Below are 17,157 nucleotides of genomic sequence, written 5' to 3'. Positions count from 1 at the left end.
CCGCAGGAGGTTGATGGGGTTGGTGCTTCGGGAGCCGGAGCTGCGGCTGGTCCTTCGGCATACGCCAACGATGTGCTTCTCATGGTCCAGGACCCAGGTGACTTGGCGCGGGTGGAGGCTTGCCAAACTGTGTACTTGGTGGCCTCCTCCACCCGGGTCAACTGGGTCAAGAGCTCTGGCCTGGTGGTCGGAGACAGGTGGCAGGCGAGGTCCCTCCCACCCACGCTTCAGGCCATCTGGTGGAGCGCGGGTCCGCTGCTCTATCTTGGCGTTTACCTTTCTGCCACGCATCCATCTCCGCCGGAGAACTGGCACAGCTTAGAGGACAGGGCGGTAGAATGGCTCCGGAGATGGACAGGACTACTCCGGTGCCTTTCCCTCTGAGGGAGGGCACTGGTGCTCAGTCAGCTAGTCCTGTCCATGCTCTGGCACCAGCTCAACACCCTGATCCCAGCCCCCGGTTTTCTAGCTGATATCCAGAAGGTGGTTCTGGAGTTCTTTTGGCCAGGAGTGCACTGGGTCTCTGCAGGGGTCCTCCACCTACTCCTGGAGGAGGGAGGACAGTGCCTGAAGTGCCTGTGCACTCAGGGCCATGTCTTCCACCTGCAGACCCTGCAGAGGCTCCTTTATGGTGCAGGGAGTCCAGCGTAGAGTATACTGGCGCACGTCTTCCTGCGCCGCTTCAGAGGGCTCCGATACGACCAGCAGCTCCATCGGAGCAGCCTTCCGCGAGACCTTTCTGGGCTGCTGGTCTTCTACCAGGACCACCTCCTGACCTGGAGACTGGTTTCGGCCACCAGATCCGTGGCAGCCACCGAGGGAGCAGATCTCCTCGCGGAGCCCCTGCTACACAACCCCCAGCTCTGTGTGCAGGTGGCGGAGTCCCCCTCGGTGCGCCAGAGGTTGGTCCTGGCAGAAGTCACCAGAGTCAGAGACCTCCTGGACTATGACTGGGGAGACTGGCTGGATCCCCTGAGGCTGACTCGATGCATGGGGCTCTCCATACCTTGTACTTCCTGGTGCGTACTTCGGGAGGTGATGGCTGCTTTACCGCCCACTGCTCGGGTCCTGTGAGAGGGCATGCCCCGCCCACCCTCCACCCCAGGCCCTCCAGACCTTTTCATCAGGCCCCCGCACCATGGACCTGCCAGGATATCCCACCCCTTTACCATGAGCCAGCTGCACAACTTGCAGCCGGCTCGGTTCCAGACCGCGCCAAGGAAACATCTGTATATGCTCGTGCTCCACACCCTTCATGTCCTCACTCTTGTGTCCTGCCCCGACATGAAGTGGTGGGACCTCTTGCCACCTCTGGAGGGTGAGGAGCCCCGGTGGGCCAGCCTATATTCCACCCTGGTCCCAAGGCCCACTCGGAATGTCATCTGGTGAATCCTTCACGGAGCCATGAGCACGGGTGTGTACTTGGTGCAGTTCACTCCCCTCCCAGACAGCTGCCCCTTTTGCGGCATGAGGGAGACCCTGGTGCACGTGTACCTGGAGTGCACCAGGTTGCAGCCCCTATTCTGGCTCCTCCTAGATATTTTATTATGTTTTTGGTTGCACTTTTACCCTCACCTTCTCATCTATGAACTCCCTATCCATGGCCCCACAACCTCTCCCTAGCCCTAGCCAAAACGACCATCTACTCAACCAGGGAGAGGAGGTTGGCCGATGGGGTTTCCTTAGACTGTGGGGCCTATTTCAGCTCCTCAGTCCATTCACGCATCCAGGCAGAGTTCTTCTGGGCGGTGTCCACTGGCTCCCTTGACCCCTTTTGAGGAGTGGTGGGTGCTGTCCAGGATTCTCTGCTCGGTGTTCCCATCAAGTTCTCTTTGTTTAGCCCTATGACTTCACTCCCATTCCTGTTATCTCATTAGTTGTTCCCCTCAATTATTTGGTATCCTGGACCGGTGGATCCTCCCCTTAGGCTCTGATCCCTCTTTCTGGATCCCAACAGGACTACTCTGCTGTACCCCACTGGCCTGGGTCTATCACATCACCTCATACAAGTAGTGCAATGCAATCTCTATCATGAAAGTTGAACTTACAAATGTAGAATTATGTACAAAAAATTAACTGCATTCAAAAATAAAGCAATGTAAAACTTCAGAGCCTACAAGTCCACTCAGTCCTACTTCAGCCAATTGCTCAGACAAACAAGTTTGGTTATAATTTGTAGGACATAATGCTGCCCGCTTCTTGTTTACAATGTCACCTGAAAGTGAGAACAGGCATTCACATGGCACTGTTGTAAGTGGGGTTGCAAGATATTTACGTGCCGGATGTCCTAATGATTCATATGTCCCTTCATCTTCAACCACCATTCCATAGGACATGTGACCATGCTGATGATGGGTTCTGCTTGATAACGATCAAAAGCAGAGCAGACCAATGCATGTTCATTTTCATCATCTGAGCCAGATGCCACCATCAGAAAGTTGATTTTCTTTTTTGGTGGTTCAGGTTCTGTAGTTTCCGCATCGGGAGTGTTGCTCTTTTAAGACTTCTGAAAGCATGCTCCACACCTCATCCCTATCAGATTTTGGAAGCACTTCAGATTCTTAAACCTTGGGTTGAGTGCTGTAGCTATTTTTAGAAATCTCACATTGGTACCTTCTTTGCATTTTGTCAAATCTACAATGAAAAGTGTTCTTAAAATGAACATGTGCTGGGCCATCATCCAAGACAGCTATAACATGAAATATAGGGCAGAACGTGGGTAAAACAGAACAAGGAGTTCAGTCACAAATCTAATTAACGCATTATTATTTTTTTTAATGATCATCCTCAGCCTGGAAGCATATCCTCTAGAATGAAGGGGCATGCAAATGTTTAGCATATCTGGTACATAAATACCTTGCAACACTGGCTATAAAAGTGCCACGCCATGCCAAAAGCGAATGCCTATTCTCACTTTCAGGTGACATTGTAAACAAGAAGCAGGCAGCATTATCTCCCATAAATATAAACAAATTTGTTTGTCTTAGCAATTGGCTGAACAAGAAATAGGACAGACTGGACTTGTAGCCTCTAAAGTTTTACATTGTTTTGTTTTTGAGTGCAGTTATGAAACAAAAAAAATCTACATTTGTAAGTTACACTTTCACGATAGAGATTGCACTACAATACTTGTATGAGGTGAATTGAAAAATACTCTTTATTTTATTTATCATTTTGACAGTGCAAATATTTGTAATAAAAATAATATAAAGTGAGCACTGTACACTTTGTATTCTGTGTTGTAATAGAAATCAATATATTTGAAAATGTAGAAAAACATCCACAAATATTTAATAAATTTCAATTGGTATTCTATTGTTTAACAGTGTGATTAATCACAATTCATTTTTTAGTTAATTGCATGAGTTAACAGCAATTACTTGACAGCCCTCTTAATTGTTAGTATATACTTCAGCACTGTACATTGACACAGTGCTTTACAAACACAGTTTGCCTGCCCCGATCTACAGCACTAGTCCTGCCGACAGAGATGTTAATCTGGACCCCATTGGTCCAGGCTAGAAGACCTGATTTGCAGGACCGGGGCCTAAGCTGGAGAAGACAACCCAAGGTGCTGTTCAGCTGAGGGATGCTGTAGGGAATACTGATGATGGAGAAGGGAGGGAAGGATTGCTGGAAGAACAGGGGTTGAAGGAGGAGAGAGGGGGGCATGGTGGAAGAGAAAAAGACTGCACGTGGATGTGGTAGCATGATAGCAAGGCCAAAGCTTGATCCAAAGCCCAGTGAAATGAATGGAAAGGAATTTGGATCAGGCCCAAAAGAGAAGCAACTTCTGGGGAAACAACAATGGAATCCAGGACTGGCTTTCTTCCAGCAAAGTTCTTTTCTCTTGCTAATGAATTCTGAGTCCCTTCCCCCTCCCTTCTTCTCCAACCCCTGGAAAGAACGCTTCCAAGAAGGGGGAGCTTGGGGCGGGGAGAAGGCTCTTTAAAAGTCACCTTGCATCCCCTCCCCAAGCGGGAAGGGAGCATGGGTCATGGCAGAGCCCTCCACCGATGTGCCTTGCCTTTGCCGCTCCACTAATGACACTGGAAATATGCTAAAGAGCTGACTGCAAGGGGCTTTTCTAATGCGGTCACTTCCTGGGACCTCAAAGAGGCTTTAATTGCAGGGCCTCGGAGACAGCAGGTGTGCTTGTCATGTCTAATCAGTAAGCTGGGTGCACTTGGCAGCCTGCTGGAAGAAAGCGGGTTTCTGCTGCTCCCCCCTTTCACGCTTGCCCTTGCACCCCCAACTTTTCAACCATTGCACACCTGTCAAATTGATTATGGGAATGAGTCTCCGCCACGGCGATAAAGAGCAGATTTGAAGGAAATCCTCGCTCTGTGTTTTCTTTTTGTTCCTTTGCTCTCATTCTCTCGGCTCATGAGGGGATTAAGCGATGGGGGAGGGAAGGGGGAATCTTTCTCGGCAAATGGGTCCTAACTAAGCATTGTTGTCAGTAGGCTTTTTTTCTTGGCACATTTTGGGTAGCGTAGCGATATCTACATGCATAGCGCGCTCTGCCTCAAGCTGTAACATGCCCAAAAATGCAGCTGCTGTTAGAAATATCAGCTGTTTAAAATGGCTATTGCCCTCACAAACACAAACACACAAACATATTCACACAGAAGTGCACTCACTGCAAACAAGCACAAATACACATGCACAAGAGTCCACACACACACACGGTCACATTCACAGAAACATCTTCTGTTCCTTTATACTAACTGCAACACAATCAGATCAAGCCATTTGTCATTATGCAGTAATTGATACTGAATTGAATATAATGCATTGCAAATGGGTGTAATCTGTGTATAGGTTTTTGCAATCTTAGGGATGCATTCTGCAGTGATAGGTTGTGCCTTAGTATAAACGTAGTCCTATTGAAATCAATGGGTCTGCTTGCATAGTAAAGGACTATACGGTATAAATAAGGGTGACAGAATCTGGACTTTAGAAAATATTGTATTTGTCTTATTTTGCCCCTATGTTTCTGACAGACAAAATGCTATTGATGCATCTGTCTATAGAGATGGATGCATTGGTCTGTCTACAGGTGGATAAATCCGTATCTATACAGACAGATAGAAATGCTGTAACCAGGCTTGTCAGAATTTTTTTTTCAATTTAAAATTTCACCCCATGTGTGTGTGTGTGTGAGAGAGAGAGAAAATAATTTAATGACAGACGTTATTCAAAAAGTTGAAGCTTTATAATTATTCAAACACAAATTGGCACCATCACATATCAAACTGTACAAAGTTAATACCCTTACATCAAACTGTAATGGGTTCTCAAGCAGCATTTTTCTTACTGTGTCTGTCTGTACATTTCTGTTACTACAGATGGAAATTTTTTTGCTGGTTTGTAAGTATGTTTGGTAAAATTGACATTTGCTAACACTTTCCAATAAAAATCGAATTCTTCCAAGCCTAGGAGTAACTTTTGCCCAGGTTCTCCAGCATGTTTCTGGGATATCTAAAAAAATAAACAAGCAAAAAGCCCCTCTTGTCACAAGGAGCTTTCACAATTATTACCAGAGTGTAAGAATTCTGTTGCTGTAATGATGATCAGAATGCTGACGCACAGGGACCCATTTATAAACCTTTTAAATAAATAAATATAATTGGGGCAGCAGGTGGGTGCAGGAGTCACTGTGCAGGTTGTAACCACAAGTCACTGCAGTGTCAGTTAAAGTGGGGGCTAGATCCTCAGGCCTGCACTATATATATATTTTATAGAACATGAAAAATGACTTTTAGAGAATCTCAAGTGATTTGCAACACCATCTGCACCTGAAGCTGTTTAGAACCTCAGTCACCATTACCCTGAGTGGTGTGGAAATTAATTAATTTATTCCATTTGTATTCCCTGTTCCCTCCCCGTTCCCTCCCTTCCCCACATCCTTTCCTGCCTCTTTACCTCTCCCCAGCTGCTTTGCTTCCCGGGGCAACCTCTCCTGCTGTTTTACCCCAACAGACCCCATCTTCTGCTGCTTTCCCTCCCCCCACACCCCACCCCACCTTTGTCTCTTCCAAATTTCCTTGCTCTGCAAGTGTCACCTAGTAGTGCCATTTTTCCAAGAGTGTGCAGCCACTGTGTGGGAGAGAACACAACTCACAGGCACCTTTCTGTGCTGTTTAATATATATTCACACAGGGTCAAGTCCTAAAGGACTCAATCTGTATGCAGTCCCAGCCATCAATAAGGAAAGAGTTGTGTAAACACCGAGTAAAGCCGTCACGGCTGGGGCCCTGGAGAACTTTCCTGCCCGTGCTCTAGGGAAACAATTCAAAGTACAGAGTTTGGGGCCAGACCCTCAGCTGGGTAAATGGGCACAGCTCCATTGAAGCCAATGGGGCAAACTCCATATACACCGGCTGAGGATCTGGCCTCCTACGTTTCTTCTCTCCAACTTTTGCTAGGAAATTTTGTATAAAAACAGAACATTTGGTCCTTCTGCATACTCCCCATCTGAAGTCAGACTCATCTCTCTCAGTTCCAGTCCTGCAGCTCACATCCCCTCAACCTGCCACTGCCTTTAGGGAAGTCCATGGGAATTGTGTGGGTGCACGCATCACAGGATGAGTTGTAATGTGACATTAGCTTGGTAAGATCGAGGGAAGTTATTATTCCCCTCTATTCGGTACAGGTGAGGCCACATCTGAAGTATTGTGTCCAGATTTGGGCCCCCCACTACACAAAGGATGTGGACAAATTGGAGAGAGTCCAGCAGAGGGCAATGAAAATGATCAGGGGGCTGGGGCCCATGACTTACAAGGAGAGGCTGAGGGAACTGGGATTGTTTAGTCTGCAGAAGAGAAGAGTGAGGGGGGATTTGATAGCAGCCTTCAATTACCTGAACAGGGGGTTCCATAGAGGATAGAGCTCGGCTGTTCTCAGTGGTGGCAGATTACAGAACAAGGAGCAATGGTCTCAAGTTGCAGTGGGGGAGGTCTAGGTTGGATATTAGGAAACACTATTTCACTAGGAGGGTGGTAAAGCACTGGACCGGGTTACCTAGGAAGGTGGTGGAATCTCCATCCTTAGAGGTTTTTAAGGCCCGGCTTGACAAAGCCCTGAATGGGATGATTTAGTTGGTGTTGGTCCTGCTTTGAGCAGGGGGTTGGACTAGATGACCTCCTGAGGTCTCTTCCAACCCTAATCTTCTATGATTCTATGATGTATAATGTATACACCTTTGTCATGATCCACTCATCTTCTCCAGGCACCTATCAGTGACTCTTCATTCTCCCAGTGGGCCAGTGGACCTGCTGTGGTGGTGTGTCCTCAGACACAGATGGATCTTGCTTGTGAACTACAGTGTTGGCACTACAGCGGGACATTACAATAATCTGCTGACTATGTCCATGAACTCTCTCACCCCATGGCACTCTCCACAGCATTGTCCTCACAGGTCACTATGGATATTGATTACCCACCACAGGGGAAGTGGGATGCCTGTGGCAGAAGACAAACCCCAAAGCCAGTCACCTGCACCTTAAAGAGCTCTAGCACTACCCTACTGGTCTGTGATAGAGATTCATATGGTTTTTCTTCCCCCATGCTGCATTGTAGCATCTGACTAGTTAAGCTGTTCCAGGTAGTGTTCTGCCTGATCAGCACATAGGTCTCTCACTAGGGATCAAAATCTCACATATCTCACTGCAAGACATTTACACTGCAGATAGGATATATCCCAGAGCAGCCTCTCTGGCCTGAAAGAAGCAGTGTCAATGCAGAAGGGAGCAAATGCACAGCCTACCTGAGTTTCCTCGGATGCCCTATGGGCACCGGGACAGAGAGATGTGCACTCACACACTTACCAGTTGGACCAATGCCCATGATGCCTAGTGACAGACAGTGGGGAATACCTGGTTCCTGTATTGATGGGGACTGAAAGCAAGCTGCTTGCAACCCCTTAAACATGCTCAACACAAACTCAAATGAAAATGGCTTGACATTAATGACCTTGCTAACTAAAAGTATGGAAAGAGCAGACTCTACAACAACTAACCATCTCCAAAATCCTACAGCCTTCACACTTGGGATTTGGACTGGTCAGTGGCACAGAGGTGCCTTTAATAGTACCAATGGATGGCCCCTCTATTAGTATGGAGAGGAGTCAGGCCTCAGTGCTAGCATTGTTCTAGGTTGACTATCTTGAAAGCTGCTGACAATCTGAAGTGCAGCCATGCTGCACAGAAGACCTAACCAGGGTGGGAGGCATCAGCTCTGACCATTCCTTTCAAACAGATCCTGAGACCAGTGGTGGGCAGCTGCTCCTCATCCTCCAGAGACCTCACATGTGAAGTCTCATAAAAATCAACCTTGGAACTTTATACTCCTGCCCATCACCATAGTATCTGAGTGCTCATCACCTGAGGCTCCTGGCAGAGATCACGTGATAGCAGGAATCCCACTGCTACCGCTGTGCAGCTGGCATCCAGCTGTGTGTCCTGCACCTTCACACAAATGACCCTGTGTCATGGGGTGGACCAGGTGATGAGGATTCCTGCTGAAGGCCTTGTGGCCCTGCCACACCCCACCCCAGAAAAGGGAAGTGGACAGGGTCTTCCAGGCTGCATAGAGTGGCTGTGTGGGACAGAGCCAATCAGAAAGGGGCTGCAGGGAACAGCCAATCAGAGTCCAGTGGGCTAGCATAAAAAGATCTGCAGGGCCAGTGTGAGATCAGTTTCTTGTTAGAGCTGCAGGACTGTGGCTGGTGTGCCTGGCTGAGGGAGCTACAGGACCTTGGACAGAGCAGTGCTGGTGGAGAACTGAGGAAACAAAAAGAAGCTACAGGCTGGCTATTGGGACTCAACCAGCACAAGGCCCTGAAGTAAGGGTGAAGAATGTGCTGATGCCATGGGGAAATAGACCAGGGAATCATAGCAGCAATGCAGCTTAGTTAAAGGGATGTGGTGGATGGCTGCTATCTTTAGGGTCCCTGGACTAGAACCTGGAGTAGAGGGCAGGCCTGGGTCATCCCCCACACCACCACCCACTGGCAGGGGCGGCTCTAGACATTTTGTCGCCCCAAGCACAGAGGGTCCGCTGGTCCACCGAAGCCGTGGGACCAGTAGACCCTCCGCAGGCAAGCTGCCGAAGGCACCCTGCCTGCCACCCTAGCGGTGACCTGCAGAGCGCCCCCCGCAGCTTGCCGTACCAAGCACGCACTTGGAGTGCTGGTGCCTGGAGCCGCCCCTGCCCACTGGCAAAGTGGCTTAGACTTTGATGCACCCCAGAAGGGGAACTGAACTCTTTTAGTGGTACAGCAGGAGAGCTGCCCTGAAAGGCCCAGAGAGGGCAAGGACACTGCCTCTGGGAAGGCAGCCCTTGAGAATGGCTCAATACCAGGGCTGAAGCTATTTTAAAGACCGCTGGACTAATTAAAGGCCTGAGCCCAGGGAGGGCTACAGGGAAAGAAAGGCCAACTGGCGGGTTTGGGGATAGGCCCCCCATGTTGGATTGTTTCCCTGGAAGGGGTTTTTATTTCACATACAGATTCTGAGAGATTTGGCCAGAAGGCTGGGTCACTGAAGACTCACCACAAAGAGAAAGTGCAGGCACATGCACTTGGCCAAGGGGGCACTCATGAGAGGTAAGTGTACCCCATTACACTCTGTACCCACAAGAGATAAATCACTGCCTAGAAGAAACAGTTGGCTGATGCTCAACCCAAGAAAGGATGCTGATAAGGAAAGGAGACTGCTTTCAGGAGCTCCCTAAGGCCTTGCTCCTGACCACCATAAAAGGTACCAGTCCTCTGATTGTCAAAATAGTGGCAGATATTAATAACCATTACTGGCCAAGACAGTACATCCATTCTTCTTAGACACATCTTGCCAGAGTGATATTTACCATTATCACCTCTAGGCCGGACTTCAGTAATGCTCCTTATCTAGAGCAACCCTTGAAAGTCTCTGGAAAGCTTCACTTAGTACAGAATGCAGCTGTCCGACTTTTAGATGCAATATACCTCTGCTCTGCTTCCTGCATTAGTTTCCAATTCACCTCCAGGTGCTGGTTACTCGCTATAAAGCTTAAGATGGTCTAGATCTCAGTAATCTCAAATGACCTCCTCGCTCTCTCCTGCATTCAGAGGACATTTTGGCTGTTGAGCCACAGGACTGAGCCCACAGGGGCTGGAGGCAGGGTATTCTCAATAGTAGCCCCTCAGCTTTGGAGTTCTCTCGTGCAGGAAATATGTTGGAGCCTGGTGTTATGGCACTGGGAGGTGCAATCCAGACCAGTGAGGGGTTCTATCACCTTTTGCCCTGTAACTGTGGATGCCTTACAATGCTTTGCTACTGTAACTCCCTGCCTGGGATATTTAGGTAGTAACAAGCAGGTGGGTCACACCCTGAGTGTCCATGTACAGGTCCAGCTTTGACCCCAGCAGCCTGCCAGCAACACACCAGTCATACTCCCTGGTCTCTACCAGCCTTGGTTTCAACTAGCAAGATGACCAACATATTCCCAGCCCCAATATGTCCCAACATCACATGCTCTGCAGTGTCCAGCCCTCTCCTGCAACATTCAGAAGAATAATAGAATCCAACAACTTGCCCAGTAGCTGAAGATAACAAAGACTTTAAATTTAAACACAGCACTGTTGGTTTAGATTAAATAAAACAAGTTCCTTAACAAAAGGATAGGATTTTAAATGACTTAAAGTATAAGAGATAAAGTTAGGCATCATTACAAGCAAATAAAAGTAAAACCACACATCTAAGAGTCTAAAACTTAATCTAGCAAGGTACAGGCTTTGTTCAAGATGGCTTTTCTTACCCATGGTCTTCTAGCAAGATGATGGCTGGCCCCCTGCCCCCTCTCAATCAGGGTCTCTTCCAGAAGCCCTAAAGTGCTGGTTCCATTGTCCTCTTAGGTAAGAGATATTTGCCTATGCAGGTTTCTCACTATCGTCAGTTCCCACAGACTTCAGCCCTCCGCCCTCAGTTGAAGGACCCATCTTTCTCAGCTTGCAAGAGCTCGGTTCCCTTGTGTCTGTCTAGTGATGGATGCCAAAGACAGCTTCTGTCTTTGCTTATGATTTCCAAAGTTCAGTGACCTTGTTTCAAGAGGCAGGATGACGTCATGCTGCCCTTCCCTTCCTGTGGATTTCCCATCACTTTGGTGATTTCTATGTAAATAGGCTGCAACTGGCTTGGATCACACCTTCCCTAATCTCATTGGAGACTGGTAGATAGCTGCCTTCTCTCCTGTCTGGGAGGGAACCTATTTCTTCCTGTTTGGCCAGAGACTTAAAATGTAATATCATTAAGTATCCATATTTCCTCATGTAATGTTAATGCATATATTTCACAATGATTCTAATCAGCAGTGAGTCATTAGCTTTCAGAAAAGACCTCATTCTGCACACTTCTATAATACAGTGATATTGTATAACACCAGTCTTGTCACTTGAGGTTCACCCACGTCTTTATAGACCAGTAAACCTTTTCAAGGTATTCTTTGAAAAGTAAATCCCAGACCAAGCATCTCTCTTCTGTCTCTTCCCCCACTTGTTAGCTCAGTAGCTTTCTTTACCTGATATATAAATGTACCTTGATTGTCTCTGCCTGATGACAGGGCTGGAGAGAGAAGCAAACACATTATTTTGTCCAGGGCAGACCTGCTTACCAACTCAACCCTGACATGTCTGGTTTAAACATATTTAGTCATAATTAAAGCATATATCCATAACTCTTAATACACACCATGTACATGCATCACAAGAATATTAATGATCAGTGAGTTAGTTATTACTTTCCAAATAATACCTTGTACAAAGATTCTTACAAGAGTGTGTGGGGTGTGAATACAAGGGTGCTTAGGGTCACACCTGCTCACTTTCCGAGCATAACAGCCCCATCTCCTTGCTCAGCCTTTCTGATAACTGTAAAAGCTAGGATCTCTTTGGGAAACAGTCCCCTGATGGGTGACCCCCCCCTGCCAGGTCTCTGCCATTAAGGGAAAGAGGTTTGCTCAGCTCAGGGGAATGCATCAGATTCTCGGACACTCCTATCACTGAGAAAATGCTGTACGGTTTTGCTCTCAATAATAGAAAAGGTGCCCAGATACTGCAGTGATGATCAGCTTAGAAACAAGCAGGTGTGCAAAAACACTAATTATGATTCATGTTATGTTCAGAATTTCATGTTTTTAACTTTGTAGGTGAAGTGATTGTACTGTTACATTAATTGAAAATATATTAGATTTTCCTTTTGAAATCCAGCCCCAAATGAAAGATTTTTAACATGCATACAATGTACAGAGAAATCATAGACGACCACTGAGGAAGAGTTTGGGTAAAGGTATAAAATTAGCTATGGACAGTTCTCTGGATGGAGAATGTAGCATAGTATGTGGAGGGAATTGCTCCTTTCTAGCTTTCCTAACCTGTTATGGTTAGGCACGCTAATGGCGGTCAGCAGGTGAGTCATGGATCCAAAACAATCAAACCTCATTCATGCCAAAATCTGTGTTAAGTGCTGTCTGTCAAGCTCAAAAGGAGTAATCAAAACCCTACCAGCCCAAGGAAAGCCAATAACTCTGAATCAAAACAACTGCCAGGAAAAAGTTACTACAATTTTAAAAATCAAAATATCTACCCAAGTTTTTTTCCACAAAAAGGGAGAAGTGCCAGAGACTCCTTGAAGTCAATAGGGACTGCACTACTGCTATTAATTTTACATGGGAGATGCTCAGATAGTCAGGTGACAATGGGTAGCAGCATAAAATCATAAGATTAGCTAGCTAGCTGTCTGTGCAGTGTATAATGAGTAGCAATGATCAAATCACAATGTGTTTGGAGTTAGCATCCAATCTTGATAAGGATCTGAAGGGTGAGATACTTATATCAGCCTCTTGGATCTGCAGAAGTGCAATGGAATCTCACCAAAAGAGAGGATCCAGGTTAAAACAAGTAGGAGTCACAGCTGGAGAGAGAGAGAGAGAAATACAGTGCTAAGTAATGAAAAAAATCAACCAGATTATTTTGAACCTCAAGAAAGATAGAAAATTCATACTGAATTTGTCTATCCAGTCCCAGTGACTATGGTATCTATCTTTCTGTTACAATCTTACTGTAGATGTGTTGGTCCCAGGATATAAGAAAGACAAGGTGGGTGAGGTAACACCTTTTTATTGGACCAACTTGTGTTGGTGAAAACGTCAAGCTTCTGAGCTACACAGAGAGTTCTTCTTCCGGCCTCAAGAGCTGAGACCTGAAGAGCTCCGTGTAGCTCCAAACTTGTCTGTCACCACCAGAACTTGAGCCAATAAAAAGTATTGCCTCATCCACCTTGTCTCTATGTATCTATCTTGTTGTATATAATTTGACCTAACTTTCTATCTAGTTATATAGCCCTAATCACAGATTTTGATTTCATTCCTGCAGCTGGATCGCTGACTGCAAATGTTTGTATCTGTGCAGACCTGCCTGTGCTCCTCAGCCAGCTGCCACTGAAAGAATGATGTTAATCTTCACATTTGCATATACAAATTTGCCAACCTGAACTAGAAAGGACTTATGGCTAGTCTACACGGGCAACATTAAAGTGCTGCCGTGGCAGCACTTTAATGTGGCTTGTGTATTTGCGGCAGAGCTCTCTCCCAGCGCTCTTAAAAAACACCTCCACAGCGCTGGTGCACTGTCTACACTGGCACTTTACAGTGCTGAAATTTGCTGCGCTCGGTGTGTGTGTGTGTGTGTGTTTTCACACGCATGAGTGAGAAAGTTGAAGGGCTTGTCTACACTGGCACTTTACAGCGCTGCAACTTTCTCGCTCAGGGGTGTGAAAAAACACACACCCCCCGAGCGCACAAGTTTCAGCACTGTAAAGTGCCAGTGTAGACAAGCCCTTAGCGGACAAGCATTTTAGAGACTGACAGAGTAAAGGCTATGGTTGTAATTTGCTCAGGGACACTTGAAACCTGAGGTATCTCAATGCAGCTTCCCAATTGGACCTGATTTTTAGCCAGATCCTGGTGACATTTCTGGGCCTTGCTTAAAAAACATGTGGCAACAGAGCCAGACTTTAACAGCATGAAGATTTTGTAGGGTCTATCTTAGTGCAACCCAATTGTGCCTGCAGGAGGTGGCTGTATCGCAGAACTTTGCGAAATCTTTCACTGGGCCAGGGATACGTTATTGCAGAACCTTCTGCAGGGTCACAGGTGTGGGGAAGTATGGAAGGAGCCTCTCCCCAAACACAACCTTGCACAGGGCCAGCCACAGCGGGAGAAAGTCAGAAGGTGCTCCCCCCTAGCGCAGGGAGGCAGGGGGTGAGAATGAAGGAGTAGATTGCGCCCGTTCCAGGCTGTAGCTGCTGTGCTAACGTGCACTGCCTGGGATGCAGGAGAAGTCAGTCAGGCTGGCTCATCTGGAATTCCAAGTGTGAGATTTCTTCCTTTTTCCTTCAGTGTCCTTAAGGGTGCCAAGTGCCTGATGTCACCCCAAATCTTTTCTCACCACCATTAAAGGGTAATTCAGTTTGACTCTAATAAGTTCTCAAACTGCATTTTTCTTACTTTGCCTATCTATAAATTTTGATTATTGATGGAAATATTTTTTGTCAGCTTGTGTGTGTGTGTGTGTGTGTGTGTGTGTGGTGAAATCAACGTTTACAGACACTTACTGATAAAAATCTAATCCTTCCACATGTAATTAAGATAATCTGCTCTGGCTTCCCAGTTCATACTAACTTGCTCCTTAATTGGGGCAATGTACCTTTAACGGGCCAAGAGGGAGAGTCCCTGAAGGCTTGGGAGCCAAAGAAGTAGAGGCTCCCTCTCTCCTATTGTACAGGGGGCCCTGCGCAGAACTGTTTGTGTTTAAATAAAAGGCCTTTTATCGATTCACCCTGCACTCTGTCCCTCACCTGAATTAAGCAGAAGGAAATAGCAGCTCAGCTTGGAGTTGCACAGCACAGCCTGCTTGGTGTTCTAACACTGCTTCTCCCAAGGGCTGGAGGCATGGGGCCTGGAGCTGCCTCATACCACATGGAGACCTTTACAGGCAGTGTGTAAAATGCTACAAATCAGGGCCTGATTCCCACTGCTGGGGGAACACTCCCAGAGGACGAGGCTTGTGAATCGCTTCCAGAGGGGTGGAATGGGGGCTGGGTAGGGGTGGTGCGGGGGAGGAGGCAGCATGGCCAAGATGGAACTGCCCTGCAGCAATTCTGCCCCTCTGAAATGCACCTAGAAGCCAGGTCTGTTGTGGGGACTACAGTGCTGCCCTGACTGCCTCTGCTCTGTCTCTGTCCCAGAGCAGAGGGAAATCTGCCCTGGCTGATTCTCCACTCCCTCACTCTCCTCTGCCCCCCACCACACACACTCCCGGCAGTGTTTGCATAGGTGTAAATGACAACACAGTGTGCAAGGCAGGAGAGACTCAGGCCCAGGGACTCCTCAGTGTAGCACTTTCAGCTGGCTGACTGTGTGCAGGGGCAACATCACTGGTCTGTTGTGATGTGGGAATAGCAAAAAGGTCAGCGAGAGGACCCCGGTTGTTGGAGTTGCTCTGTGATGCAGTGGCGAGAGGGGAGGCCATGGAACTTTCTTCCCAGTACAGGCTCTGTTGGGGGTGTGCTGCTGTTGTGGAGATGCTCTGTGGTGCTCTCTCCCTTTTCTCCTCATGCAGCGTGATACATTAGGGGTGCCATTTGGGGGCTCCCCCACCCAGTTTCATACCTGAGGTCTGCTCACAGTGCATGCCCTAGCCCCAGACTGAGCTCTTAACTGCAACACAGCTTGAGTGTGATATGTAATGAGTTCTGTGCTGCTTCCAGCTTCTGCCTTTGGGGCAGGGAGTTTGTTTATAAACAGAAGCAGGATGATTAAGATAACAAAAGGCTTTCCATTAACATAAATTAAGGATTTTTAGATGATCCTGAAAGCATTGCCAGGCACTTCCTTTAAAAGACAGGAAACAAAGGGTAGGAATAAACAGCGAGAATGGTGAGAGGTAAACAGTGGTGTCCCCCAGGGGTCTGTACTGGGACCAGTACTATTCAATATATTTATAAGTGATCTGGAAAAAGGGGTAAACAATGAGGTGGCAAAATTTGCAGATGATACAAAATTACTCAAGATCAGTGGCTCTCAAACTTTTTTATTGGTGACCCCTTTCACGGGCCTCTTGATTGCGACCCCCTTATAAATTAAAAACACTTTTTTATATATTTAACACCATTATAAATGCTAGAGGCAAAGCGGGATTTGTGGTGGAGGTTGACGGCTCACGACCCCCGGTGTTATAACCTCATGATCCCCTGCGGGGTCCTGACCCCCAGTTTGAGAACCCCTGCTCAAGATAGTTAAGTTCAAAGCAGACCACAAAGAGTTATAAAGGGATCTCTCAAAACTGGGTGACTGGGCAACACAATGGCAGATGAAATTCAGTGATGATAAATGTCAAGTAATGCACATGGCAAAATATAATCCCAACTAAACATACAAAATAATGATGTCTATATTAGCTGTTACCCATCAATAAAGAGATCTTGGAGTCATTGTGGATAGCTCTTCTGCAAACATCTGTTCAATGTGCAGTGGCTATCAGAAAAGCTAACAGGATATTGGGAATCATTAGGAAAGGGATAGATAAGACAGAAAATATATTGCCTCTATATAAATCCATGGTACACCCACATATTGAATACCATGAGCAGATGTGATTGCCCCATCTCAAAAAATATATAACAGATTTGGAAAAGGTACAGAGAAGGGCAAAAGAAATGATTAGGAGTATGGAATAGCTTCCGTATGAGGAAAGATTAAAAAGACTGGCACTTTTCAGCTTGGAAAAGAGACGACTAAAGGAGGATATGATAGAGGTCTATAAAATCATGAGTGGTGTGGAAAAATTGAATAAGGAAATGTTATTTACTCCTTCACATAACACAAGAACTAGGGGTCACCCAATGAAATTCCTAGGCAGCAGATTTAAAATAAACAAAAGGAAGTATTTCTTTGCAGTCAACCTGTAGAACTTTTTGCGGGGGATGTTGTGAAGGCCAAAACTATAATAGGGTTCCAATAAAAACTAGATAAGTTCATGGAGCTATCCATCAATAGCTAGCCAGTGTGGGCAGGGATGCAATCCTATGTTCTGCATGTCCCTAGCCTCTGTTTGCCAGA

The sequence above is a fragment of the Mauremys mutica genome, chromosome 9 (assembly GCF_020497125.1).
Source record: "Mauremys mutica isolate MM-2020 ecotype Southern chromosome 9, ASM2049712v1, whole genome shotgun sequence".
Classification (NCBI taxonomy): domain Eukaryota; kingdom Metazoa; phylum Chordata; order Testudines; family Geoemydidae; genus Mauremys; species Mauremys mutica.
The sequence above is the reverse complement of the archived record's forward strand: the minus strand, read 5'-3'. Positions refer to the sequence as shown.